This window comes from Leucopleurus acutus (assembly GCF_964270905.1).
Source record: "Leucopleurus acutus genome assembly, chromosome: 14".
NCBI classification, from domain to species: Eukaryota; Metazoa; Chordata; class Mammalia; order Artiodactyla; family Delphinidae; genus Leucopleurus; species Leucopleurus acutus.
Window position 1 is genome coordinate 73,980,694 of NC_139156.1, and position 13,617 is coordinate 73,994,310.

Here is a 13,617-nt window from a genome sequence, read left to right on the forward strand (position 1 = left end):
AAAAATCCTCAACAAAATACTAGCAAACAGAATCCAACAACACATTAAAAGGATCATACACCATGATCAAGTGGGATTTATCCCAGGGATGCAAGGATTCTTCAGTATACACAAATCAATCAATGTGATATACCATATTAACAAATTGAAGAAGAAAAACTATATGATCATCTCAATAGATGCAGGAAAAGCTTTCGACAAAATTCAACACCATTTATTTTAAACACTCTCCAGAAAGTGGGCATAGAGGGAACCTACCTCAACATACTAAAGGCCATATATGACAAACCCACAGCAAACATCAATCTCAATGGTGCAAAACTGAAAGCATTTCCTCTAAGATCAGGAACAAGACAAGGATGTCCACTCTCACCACTATTATTCAACATAGTTTTGGAAGTCCTAGACACGGCAATCAAAGAAGAAAAAGAAATAAAAGGAATACAAATTGGAAAAGAAGAAGTAAAACTGTCACTGTTTGCAGATGACATGACACTAAACATAGAGAATGCTAAAGATGCCACCAGAAAACTACTAGAGCTAATCAATGAATTTCATAAAGTTGCAGAATACAGAATTAATGCACAGAAATTTGTTGTGACCCAAAACCTATGGGATGCAGCAAAAGCAGTTCTAAGAGGGAAGTTTATAGCAATACAATCCTACCTTAAGAAACAGGAAACATCTCGAATAAACAACCTAAACTTGCACCTAAAGCAATTAGAGAGAGAAGAACAAAAAAACCCCAAAGTTAGGAGAAAGAAAGAAATCACAAAGATCAGATCAGAAATAAATGAAAAAGAACTGAAGGAAATGATAGCAAAGATCAATAAAACTAAAAGCTGGTTCATGGAGAAGATAAACAAAATTGATAAACCATTAGCCAGACTCATCAAGAAAAAAAGGGAGAAGACTCAAATCAATAGAATTAGAAATGAAAAAGGAGAAGTAACAGCTGACACTGCAGAAATACAAAAGATCATGAGAGATTACTGCAAACAACTCTATGCCAATAAAATGGACAATCTGGAAGAAATGGACAAATTCTTGGAAATGCACAACCTGCCAAGACTGAATCAGCAAGAAATAGAAAATATGAACAGACCAATCTCAAGCACTGAAATAGAAACTGTGATTAAAAATCTTCCAACAAACAAAAGCCCAGGACCAGATGGCTTCACAGGCGAATTCTATCAAACATTTAGAGAAGAGCTAACACCTATCCTTCTCAAACTCTTCCAAAATATAGCAGAGGGAGGAACACTCCCACACTCATTCTATGAGGCCACCAACACCCTGATACCAAAACCAGACAAGGATGTCACAAAGAAAGAAAACTACAGGCCAATATCACTGATGAACATAGATGCAGAAATCCTCAACAAAATACTAGCAAACAGAATCCAACAGCACCTTAAAAGGATCATACACCATGATCAACTGGGGTTTATCCCAGGAATGCAAGGATTCTTAAATATACACAAATCAATCAACGTGATACACCATATTAACAGATTAAAGGAGAAAAATCATATGATCATCTCAATAGATGCAGAGAAAGCTTTCCACAAAATTCAACACCCATTTATGATAAAAACCCTGCAGAAAGTAGGCACAGAGGGAACTTTCTGCAACATAATAAAGGCCATATATGACAAAACCACAGCCAACATCGTCCTCAATGGTGAAAAACTGAAAGCATTTCCTCTAAAATCAGGAACAAGACAAGGTTGCCCACTCTCACCACTGTTATTCAACATAGTTTTGGAAGTTTTAGCCACAGCAATCAGAGAAGAAAAGGAAATAAAAGGAATCCAAATTGGAAAAGAAGAAGTAAAGCTGTCACTGTTTGCAGATGACATGATACTATACATAGAGAATCCTAAAGATGCTACCAGAAAACTACTAGAGCTAATCAATGAATTTGGTAAAGTAGCAGGATACAAAATTAATGCACAGAAATCTCTGGCATTCCTATACACTAATGATTCCTATACAAAATTAATGCACAGAAATCTCTGGCATTCCTATACACTAATGGCATTCCTATACACTAATGGCATTCCTATACACTAGTATACACTAGTGTATACACATTCCTATACACTAGAGCTAATCAATGAATTTGGTAAAGTAGCAGGATACAAAATTAATGCACAGAAATCTCTGGCATTCCTATGCACTAATGATTCCTATACACAAGATTGCTAGATACAAAATCAATACAAAAATCTGTTATTTCATAGAAAATCTGAATAGACAAATTCTAGTAAGGAAATTGAAACAGTAATCAAACATCTCCCAACAAACAAAAGCCCAGAACCAGATAGCTTCACTGGCAAATTCTACAAAACACGCAAGGAAGATTTAATACCTATCCTTCTCAAAGTCTTTCATACAGTTTTTTTGGGTTTTTTTTTTGTTTGTTTTTTTTGGTACGCAGGCCTCTCACTGGTGTGGCCTCTCCCGCAGGCTCCGGACACACAGGCTCAGCTGCCATGGCTCACAGACCCAGCCGCTCCGCGGCATGTGGGATCTTCCCGGACCAGGGCACAAACCCGTGTCCCCTGCATCGGCAGGCAGACTCTCAACCACTGCACCACCAGGGAAGCCCCTCAAAGTCTTTCAAAGAAAAAACTGAAGAAAGGGAAACCTTCCAAACACATTTTATGAAGCCAGCACTACCCTGACACCAAAACCAGCCAAGGATACTGGAAAAAAAAAAAAAAAAGAAAGAAAATTATTAGCCAATATCCTTAATGAACCTGAATGCAAAATACTCAACAAAATATTAGCAAACCAAATCCAACAATACATTAAAAAGATCATACACCACATTCAAGTGGGATGCAAGGATGGTTTAACATCTGCAAATCAATCAATGTGATACATCACATTAACAAAATGAAAGACAAAAATCATATGATCATCTCAACAGATGCAAAACAAAAGCATTTTATAAATTCAACATCCATTTATGATGAAAAATCTCAACAAAGTGGGTATAGAGAATACCTCAACATAATAAAGGCCATATAGGACAAGCTGACTGCTAACATCATACTCAATGGTGAAAAGCTGAAAAATTTTCCTCTAATCAGGAACAAGACAAGGTTGCCCACTCTCACCACTTCTATTCAACACAGTACTGGAAGTCCTAGACTCAGCAATTAGTCAAGAAAAAGAAATAAAAGTCATCCAGATCAGAAAGAAAGAAGTAAATGTCACTATTTATGGATAACATGATACTATATGTAGAAAACCCTAAAGACTTCACAAAAAAACTCTCAGGAATAATAGATGAATTCAGTAAAATGGCAGGACACAAAATCAATATACAGAAATTTGTGGTATTTCTATACACTAATAATGCACTATAAGCAAGAGAAAAAATGTAATTCCACTTATAATTGCATTAAAAAGAATAAACTACCTAGGAATAAATTTAACCAAGAGGTGAAAGATCTGTACTCTGAAAACTATAAGGCACGGATGAAAGAAGTTAAAGAAGACACAAATAAAAGGAAATCCATGATCATGGATTGGAAGAATTAATATTGTTAAAATATCCATACTACCCAAAGCAATCTACAGGTTCAATATGATCCCTATCAAAATCCCTATGACATTTTTCACAAAACTAGAATGAATAATTTTAAAATTTGTATGAACCACAGAAGATTCCAAATAGCCAAAACAATCTTGAGAGAAAAATGAACACAGCTGGCAGTATCACACTCCCTGATTTCAAACTCTACTTAAAAGCTGCAGTAATCAAAACAGTATGGTACTGTGTTGGCACAGTATGGCACAAAATCAGACACACCGATCAATGGAACAGAACTGAGAGCCCAGAAATATGCCCACAATTATATGGACAATTTATGACAAAGGAGCAAAGATCATAAAATGGAGAAAGGACAATCTTTTCATTTAATGGTGTTGGGAAAACTGAAGAGCCACACACAAAAGAATGAAAGTAGACCACTATCTTACACCATGCACAAAAATTAACTAGGAATGGATTAAACACTTGAATGTAAGACCTGAAACCATAAAATTCCTAGAAGAAAACATAGGCAGTAACCTCACTGACATCTGTTTTAGTGATGTTTTTATGGATCTGACTACAAAGGCAAAGGAAACAAAAGCAAAAATAAACAAATGGGACTATATCAAACTAAAAAGCTATCTGCACTACAAGGGAAACCATCAACAAAGTGAAAAGATGACTACTGAATGGAAGAAAACATTTGCAAACCGTACATTTTATAAGGGAATAATATCCAAAATGTATAAAGAACTCATTAACTTAACAAAAAAAAAACCCAATTTAAAAATGGGCAGAAAATCTGAATAAACATTCTTCCAAAGAAGACATACAGATGGCCAACAGACACATGAAAAGATGTTCAACATCACTAATCATTAGGGAAATGCAAATCAAAACCACAGTGAGATATCACCTCACAGCTAATACCTGTTAGAATGGCATTTTACCAAAAAAAAAATAAAAAGAAAGAAAGAAATAACAAATGTAGGAGAGGATGTGGGAAACAGGCAACCCTAGTGCACTGCTGGTGGAACTATAAATTGGTTTATCCACTATGGAAAATAGTACGGAGATTCCTAGAACAATTAAGAATAGAGCTACCATATGATCCAGTTATTCCACTTCTGGGTGTTTATACAAAACACATGAAAAGATATATGCACCCCTACGTTCACAGCAGCATTATTTACATTAGCCAAGATAGGGAAACAACCTAAGTGTCCATTGATGGATGAACGTATAAAAAAAGTTGTGACAGTGATACACACACACAATGGAATACTACTCTCCCATAAAAAAGAATGATATTCTGACATTTGCAACAACGTGGATGGAACTTGAGAGCATTATCCTAAATGAAATAAGTCAGATGGAGAAAGACAAATACTATATATGTTCACTCATGTGGAATCTAAAACAAAAACAAAATGAACAAATAAAATAAAACAAAAACAAACTCAGAGATACAGAGATCACATTAGTGGTTACCAGAGAGGAAGGGAACTGGTTGATGCATCGAATTGGTAAAGGGGGTCAACTGTTGGTGATGGATGGTAACTAGACTTGTGCTGGTGATGAATTTGTAGTGTTATAGATATCAAATTATAATGCTGTACCTGAAACTTATACAATAATTTTTGTTACTTCTGTATATGAGCAGCAAACATTTAGAAAACAGAAGTTAAAAGAATATTCCATTTATTATAATATCAAAATATTAAGTAACTAGGAATAACTATAACTTAAGATTTTTACAATTTATACAGCAAAAACTGCAAAATTTTAATAACGAAAATTAAGAGACCTAAAGAAATAAAGAGGTATATGCACATGGATTGGAAGATGCAAAAGCATAAAGATAACAGTTCTCAACAATTTTATCTAAAATTTCAATGCAATCCAATAAAAATCTCCATAGGTTTTCAGAGAGATATTAACAAACCAATTCTAAAATATGTATAAAATACAAAAAGCTTAGAATACACAAGAAATAATTACAGTAGGAAGATTGACTCTACTGGAAATTGACATTAAACTATAATAGTGGTGCACAGACAGACAACTAGACCAATAGCATAAAGTATGTGTGCTCCAGAAACTGACCTACACATATATGGATAGATGATTTAGGACAAAGGTAGTACTGCAGAGTAATTAGAAATGGGTGAACTTTTCAATACATAATGACAGGAAAGTTGAGCAGTATTTGGGAGGAAAATGATATTGGAACACTTACCATGCAACGAAATCAATTCCAGTTAGCTCATGGCACTGAGTACGAAAGGCAGGACAATAAACCATTTTAGAAGATGATATAGGAGAACATTTTTAGAACTTCAGGGTAAGGAAATATTCTCAAACAAGACACACACAAAAAAGATACGGTTAATATTAAGAAAAATATGGGGGACTTCCCTGGTGGCGCAATGGTTAAGAATCCACCTGCCAATGCAGAGGACACGGGTTCGAGCCCTGGTCCCGGAAGATCCCACATGCCATGGAGCAACTAGGCCCGTGAGCCACAGCTACTGAGGCCGCGCTCTACAGCCCACAAGCCACAACTACTGAGCCTACGCCTAGATCCTGTGCTCCGCAACAAAAGAAGCCACCGCAATGAGAAGTCTGCGCACCGCAACAAAAAGTAGGCCCCGCTCGCTGCAACTAGAGAAAGCCTGTCTGCAGCAACGAAGGCCCAACGCAGGCAAAATTTAATTAATCAATTTTTTAAAAAAAGAAAAATATGGGGAATTCCCTGGCAGTCCAGTGGTTAGGACTCCGTGCTTTCACTCCACTGGCCCGGGTTCAATCCCTAGTTGGGGAAATAAGATCCCTCAAGACATGTGGCATGACACCCCCCAAAAAATTAACAAATTCGACAAAAATTAAATTAAATACTTCTGCTTATGAACATTCACCACTGAAAGAAACAATGACAATCCCAGAGCAATAAGTGCCCCTAGCATCTAGATTGTGATCTCTCTATACCATTTCTCCAAGAAGGGACCCAGGGCACCTTATAGAAATGGCAGTTCCAAATCTGTAATAGGAAATATGCAGGATGAATCTGAGACATCTTGTCTGGCCTGAAAGCAAGAAAGTTATCAGTTACTACTAGAGTCATACTGAAAGAACACAGGAGCCAATATACTGGCCAAGATGGGACAATTCCAGCATCTAAAATATAATAGCCTTGATAAGCTGAAGTATGTGAAGTATATACAAAAACATGTGTTCATAATGATAATCCAAAAATAAATACTCATTCATCACTTTATTTTTATTTTTTAATACTTATTTATTTTTGGCTGCGACGGGTTTATTTGCGGAACACAGGATCTTTTGTTGCGGCATGTGGGCTTCTCTCTAGTTGTGGCATGTGGGCTCCAGAGCACATGGGCTCTGTAGCTGCAGCACACAGGCTCACTAGTTGTAGCGCGTGGGATCTTAGTTCCCTGACCAAGGATCAAACCCACATCCCCTGCATTGGAAGGCAGATTCTTAACCACTGGACCACTAGGGAAGTCCCCATTCATCACTTTTAGAAGTTGCTAGAGCATGAAATCTTTATTCTAAAAACGATCAATAAAAAGAAAGAATCAGGGCTTCCCAGGTGGCGCAATGGTTGAGAGTCCACCTGCCGATGCAGGGGACACAGGTTCGTGCCCTGGTCCGGGAAGATCCCACATGCCACGGAGCGGCTGGGCCCATGAGCCATGGCCGCTGAGCCTGCATGTCTGGAGCCTGTGCTCCGCAACGGGAGAGGCCACAACAGTGAGAGGCCCGTGTACCGCAAAAAAAAAAAAAGAAAGAAAGAATCAAGTTTTTATATTGTTTCCTGATACACTACTTCAGGCTAACAAAATAAATGACCAAGGAAATTTCTTCTTTATAAATGAATCACAGCTAATAAATGCAAGAAAAACAATAGCATTAGAATATCATCAGTTTGCAACCCCTAATGAAAATAGATCATTTAGGCAATGTTTTTTGGTCCAGAAATATTAGGTGAAAGATTGATGGGTAACATTTTCATGGATACTGTAGATCATATTGATTACACTATCTCAATTCAAATCTTAGCATGACTGGAACTTCCCTGGTGGCACAGTGGTTAAGAATCCGCCTGCAAATGCAGGGGACACAGGTTCAAGCCCTGGTCCAGGAAGATCCCACATGTTGCGGAGCAACTAAGCCCATGAGCCACAACTACTGAGCCAGCGTTCCAAAACTACTGAAGCCTGTGCGCCTAGAGCCCATGCTCCACAAGAGAAGCCACCGCAATGAGAAGTCCGCGCACTGCAACAAAGAGTAGCCTCCGCTCGCCACAACTAGAGAAAGCCCGCACGCGGCAACAAAGACCCAACACAGACAAAAATAAAAACAAATAAATAAATAAATATAAATTTATTTTTTAAAAAATCTTAGCATGACTAAGAGTGGGAAACCAGTCATTATGTGCCTCCAAACATGATGGAGAGGAACTAAATAGCATTACATCTATATACTAGCAACAAAGATCTGGATATTGAAATTGAAAAGGCTTACCATTTATAACAGCAGCAAAAATATTAAATACTTACGGTAAACTTGGGTTAAGTAAAGATTTCTTAGATATGATGCCAAAAAGATAATTCATAACAAGGAAATTCATAAACTGGACTTCATCAAAGTTTAAAAATTTTTGCTCTTTAAGAAACATTCTTAAATGAAAGAATGAAAATGAAATGAAATTAACAAACGTGAATGAAAAAGCAAGCCACATACTGGGAAAAAATCTTTGCAAAGTATATACCTGATAAAACACTTGTAACCAGAATATACAAAGAACTCTCAAAACTCAACTATAAGAGAACAAACAACAAAACTAAAAATTAGGCAAAAGATTTAATCAAATACTTCACCAAAGAAGATATACAGGGACTTCCCTGGTGGTCCAGTGGATAAGACCCCGCACTCCCAATGCAGGGGGCCTGGGTTCCATTCCTGGTCAGGGAACTAGATCCCACATGCCACAACTAAAAAAAAAAATAAAGATCCCACATGCCTCAACAAAGATCTCGCGTGCTGCAACTAAGCCCCAGCACAGCCAAATAAATAAATCAATATTTTTTTAAAAAAAGAAGAAGATATACAGAGGGCATATGAAAGTAAGTTCAACATCATTAGTCATCAGGGAAATGCAAATTAAAAGCACAATGAGGTACTACATACCTATTACAATGGCTAAAATTAAAAAAGACTGACCTTGGGACTTCCCTGGTGGTGCAGTGGTTAAGAATCCTCCTGCCAGAGAGTGGCATGGACATATATATACTGCCAAATGTAAAATAGATAGCTAGTGGGAAGTAGCCACTTAGCACAGGGAGATCAGCTAGGTGGTTTGTGACCACCTAGAGGGGTGGGATAGGGAGGGTGGGAGGGAGGGAGACGCAAGAGGGAAGAGCTATGGGAACATATGTATATGTATAACTGATTCACTTTGTTATAAAGCAGAAACTAACATGACATTGTAAAGCAATTATACTCCAATAAAGATGAAAAAAAAAAAAAAAAGAATCCTCCTGCCAATGCAGGGGACACAGGTTTGATCGCTGGTCAGGGAAGATCTCACATGCTGCAGAGCAACTAAGGATGTGCGCCACAACTACTGAGCCTGCGCTCTACAGCCCACAAGCCACAACTATTGAAGCCTGCGTGCCTAGAGTCCGTGCTCCACAACAAGAGAAGCCACCGCAATGAGAAGCCCGCGCACCGCAACGAAGAGTAGCCCCCACTCACTGCAACTAGAGAAAGCCCGCGTGCAGCAACAAAGACCCAATGCAGCCAAAAATAAATAAATACATAAATTTATTTAAAAAAAAAAAGACTGACCTTATTAAGTTTGGACAAGGATGTAGAAAACCTGAAACTTTCACACACTGCTGGTAGAAATGTAAATGGTACACCACTTTGGAAAATATTTTGGCAGTTTCTTTAGAAGTTAAACATATACCTATAATATTATCTAGTCATCTGATTCATAGGTATATACCCAAGAGAAAAGGAGATATATATCCATACAAAGACTTGCACATGAATGTTTATGGCAGCTTTATTTTTATTAGCCAAAAAGTGGAAACAACACAAATGTCCATCAACAGGTGAACAGATAAACAAATTTTTTATATATCCATACAATGGTATACAGCTCAGCAATAACAAGGAATGAACTAGTAACACAACAACATGGATAAATCTTAAATTAATTAGGCTGAATGAAAGAGTACACACTGTATGATTCCACTTACAGTGGGAAATTTGAACTAATCTACTGAGATAGAAATAAGTGGTTGCTTAGGAAAGAGCAAGTTGGAGGGATTACAAAGGGTCATAAGGGTGGTCACAGGCCCATTGCATGGTGTCAGAGCACCAGTAAAATGATGAGAGCAGAAAAGTAGGGGAGGGACCAGCAGCTGTGATGGGAGATTGGTTGTATACAAAGGATTCATCGATTAAGTAAATTTGTTAAGAATAATGGGAAGCAGCTTTCTAATTGTTCAGAGAAAGGGAGTAAAAATATGGAAAGGGAAAACTAGAATAAACCCTGTGGTATTCAATTAAAATTAGAGTTATCATTGTGGACTCATAGTTTTTAACACATAGATTGATAGAGAAGTAAATACAGATATAAATGAATATTGTTATGTATGAATATTATATATATACATATGAGGTATATATGCATATATACATAGAAATGTATGTATACACATACATATACTCTCGAGCTATGTCCACTAAAAGGGCATGGGAGCAGCAGTACCCTCAGTAGCAGTGAGCACACATAGTGCCCGGATCTTGTTCTCTAAATATCCATTAAATGGAATCTTGGAGTTAAATTTCTCAGAGGTATAGCTGGTTCCAGGGTAGAGGCAGGGAAAGTAGAAGACAATCCTGGAACATTCTTTCTTCTTGTGCCAGAAAATGAGAAATTTCTCAAAGAATGATGGTGATATGTCAAAGGGGCAAAGAACTATCTTGAAGGGACCCCGTCTGGGATGATTTGAGCATCACAATAAATAATATATCAAAGCATTATAACCCATTGAGTAAAATTGGAAACCATGACCCAAATTTAATATACATTTTAAAATGAATAAGCTGAAAGTTTTGTGGTATATTTAAATGAGGTACTTCAATATCATAAAAAATCTTCCCATAAAATATCTATTAATTATAAAGGGGAAAAGAGTAAATCTACAGCTGAGAAGCCTAGCAGACTTAGCTTAATCAAATGACCAAAATGGACAACATCAATATGGAACAAACTGAAATTATGTGCCACCTGGTAGAATGCAAAGAACATAATATCACTTCTATAGTTTTTCTGCCAAGATGCATAAATTAAATCTGGTCAAGAGGAAACATCAGATAAGCTCCAATTAAGGGACATTCCACAAAATAACTGACCTATAATCTGTAAAAGTGTCATGGTCCTGAAAGTCAAGGAAAATTTGAGGAACTATTTTGGATTGCAGGAGACTAAAGATAGAGGACAAATAAATGCAACATGTGGTTCTGAATGGGGTCTATTAGCTATATATGACTTTATCAGGACAATTTACAAAACTTGAATGGAATCTAAGGAGTAGATGTTACTGCACCAAGACTAATTGCCTGCTTTTGATGGTTGCATTGAGGTTGTGCAGCAGAATGTTCTTGTTTATAAAAGAACTAAAAAATTCTAAAATGATGGGGCATTATGTTAGCAATCTATCTCAAATAGTGCAGGGAAAAAAAAAGTTTTGACCCATATTTTCAACTTTTCTATAAATTTGAGTTTATTTCAAAAAAAATTTTAAGTGGAGAAAGAAAGTCAACCACAATAAAATAGGTAGTGTGTGATTTCACTTATATAAAGTTCAAAGATAAAAATATATTGTTTAGGTATATGTAACTGGGTGGCAAAACTAAAATGAAAAGGTAATGAACCCATAAAAGTTACTTCAATGGTTACCTCCAATGGTATGGAAGAGTGTTATGACTGGAAAGGGAAATACTAGGAGAGTTAAGAGTCAGAATAGAATGTGATGACAAAAGCAAAGTTAGAGATATATGATGCGAGAAAGAGTCAACCAGCCATTGCTGGCTTTGAAGATGAAAGGACGCTTATAGAAACTAGCAAAGACAGGATAATGGATTCTCTCCTAGAGTCTCCAGAAAGCAACACAGCCCTGCTGACTTTGATTTTAACACAATGAGACCATTTCAGACTTCTGACCTCGAGAAGTGTAAAATAATAAATTTGTGTTGTTTTAAGCCCTAAGTTTGTAGGAACTTGTTTGCAACAATAGGAAACTGAAATAGTGGGGGAGTGTAAAATTGGGGGGAAAATACCAAAACAGGTAGCAATATTGGGCCAAGTAGGGCAGACCAAATAGGGCTCCACAGTGGTGAACTCTGGGCCTCTATAGGGCAGTAGGAAAATTCTGAGCACGGGAAGATAAAAATAACAGATCCGGGAAGGGGAAAAGGGTCCTGAGAGAAAACAGTCTATGACAAACTTGACTTAGTTCATTGTGTTCCTAAACACAAATCCTGGACTTGGATCCCCAGAGAAAGAAAGGAGAGAGAGCAGGTTTTCTTGGCAGAAAGATTCCCAAGACTTGCTGAATAGCCCAAGGGTATCAATCCCTTTATTGTTCCCATCAGGTCCTCTCATTTTCCTAGCTTGAGCCTGGCCAGCATCCTACCTGAATTAACGTGAGGGGCAGCCTTCCCAACCAGCGCATGAGCTGCAAACCTGGGACATTTTTGAGGTTTGACTCCAAGCTATTCCCGCAATCCTTGAATAATCTCCATCCCCACTCAAACCAATGCTAGTTTTATTTGTGTAAAAACTCTTAGCCAGAGTCCTTTATTGCTCTCAGTTATGTGATTGATGACCTTAAACCACCCTAGCAGTAGACTAAGTCATCAAAAACAGAAAAATCTGCTTACACAGTCTTTGGATTTGAAAACCAAAAGGAAACATTAATATCTTAAAGCTGAAAGCAGTTACTGGATAAAACTCCTAAGGAACCTTGAACAATCTATTGAACCAAAACAACATCGTGTCCCACAAATGCTTTCAATTCATGTTGTGAAATAAAACAGACATCATGTTTTTACCCTTAGAACATAAAACATAGTATTGAGCTTCCAGTGCTCTGAAATAGATATACAGTTTCAAAAACTAGGATGAATGTCTCTAGTTCTGTTGAAAAATAATTATGGCTTCATGTTTATTTTTTTCAGGTTGAACCTATTGCCAGATAATTATTTCAAAATGAATCTCTTTCCCAATCCTCTGGAGAAGAATGCTTGGTATGTTTTGATTGGTCGGTGTGCCATCAGGCATTTTATGAGCTCTTTGCTTAATCTGAGGTTAATGTATTCTTTTCAGGCAAAGGAGAAAGACATGCCCAGAGGTGGCAGCAGTAGCACCTGGATCGCTCAACAGATATTCATATGGTTTAATATGCCAAAGAAAGGAAAGCAACTCTGTCCTCTTTTATTTAAAATCATATTCTTCCTAAAGCCTTCCCTGACTGACTAGCTTCAATAGCACCATGTACTTCTCCATCATAACTCTCAATGCACACATTCAATGTCTGAATGAGTAATAACCTACTCAATGTCTGCTTTCCCTATTACATTGTAAGCTACCTGAGGGTAAGGACCATGTTAGTCTTTTTTTATGTATATAAATTTATTTATTTATTTATTTTTGGATGCGTTGCTCTTCGTTGCTGCTCGCGGGCTTTCTCTCTAGTTGCAGCGAGCGGGGGCTACTCTTCATTGCGGTGCGCGGGCTTCTCATTGCAGTGGCTTCTCTTTGTTGCTAAGCACAGGCTCTAGGCACATGGGCTTCAGTAGTTGTGGCAGGCGGGCTCTAGAGCACAGGCTCAGTAGTTGTGGCCCGCGGGCTTAGTTGCTCCATGGCATGTAGGATCTTCCCCGACCAGGGCTCGAACCCGTGTCCCCTGCATTAGCAGGCAGATTCTTAACCACTACGCCACCAGGGAAGTCCCCCATGTTATTCT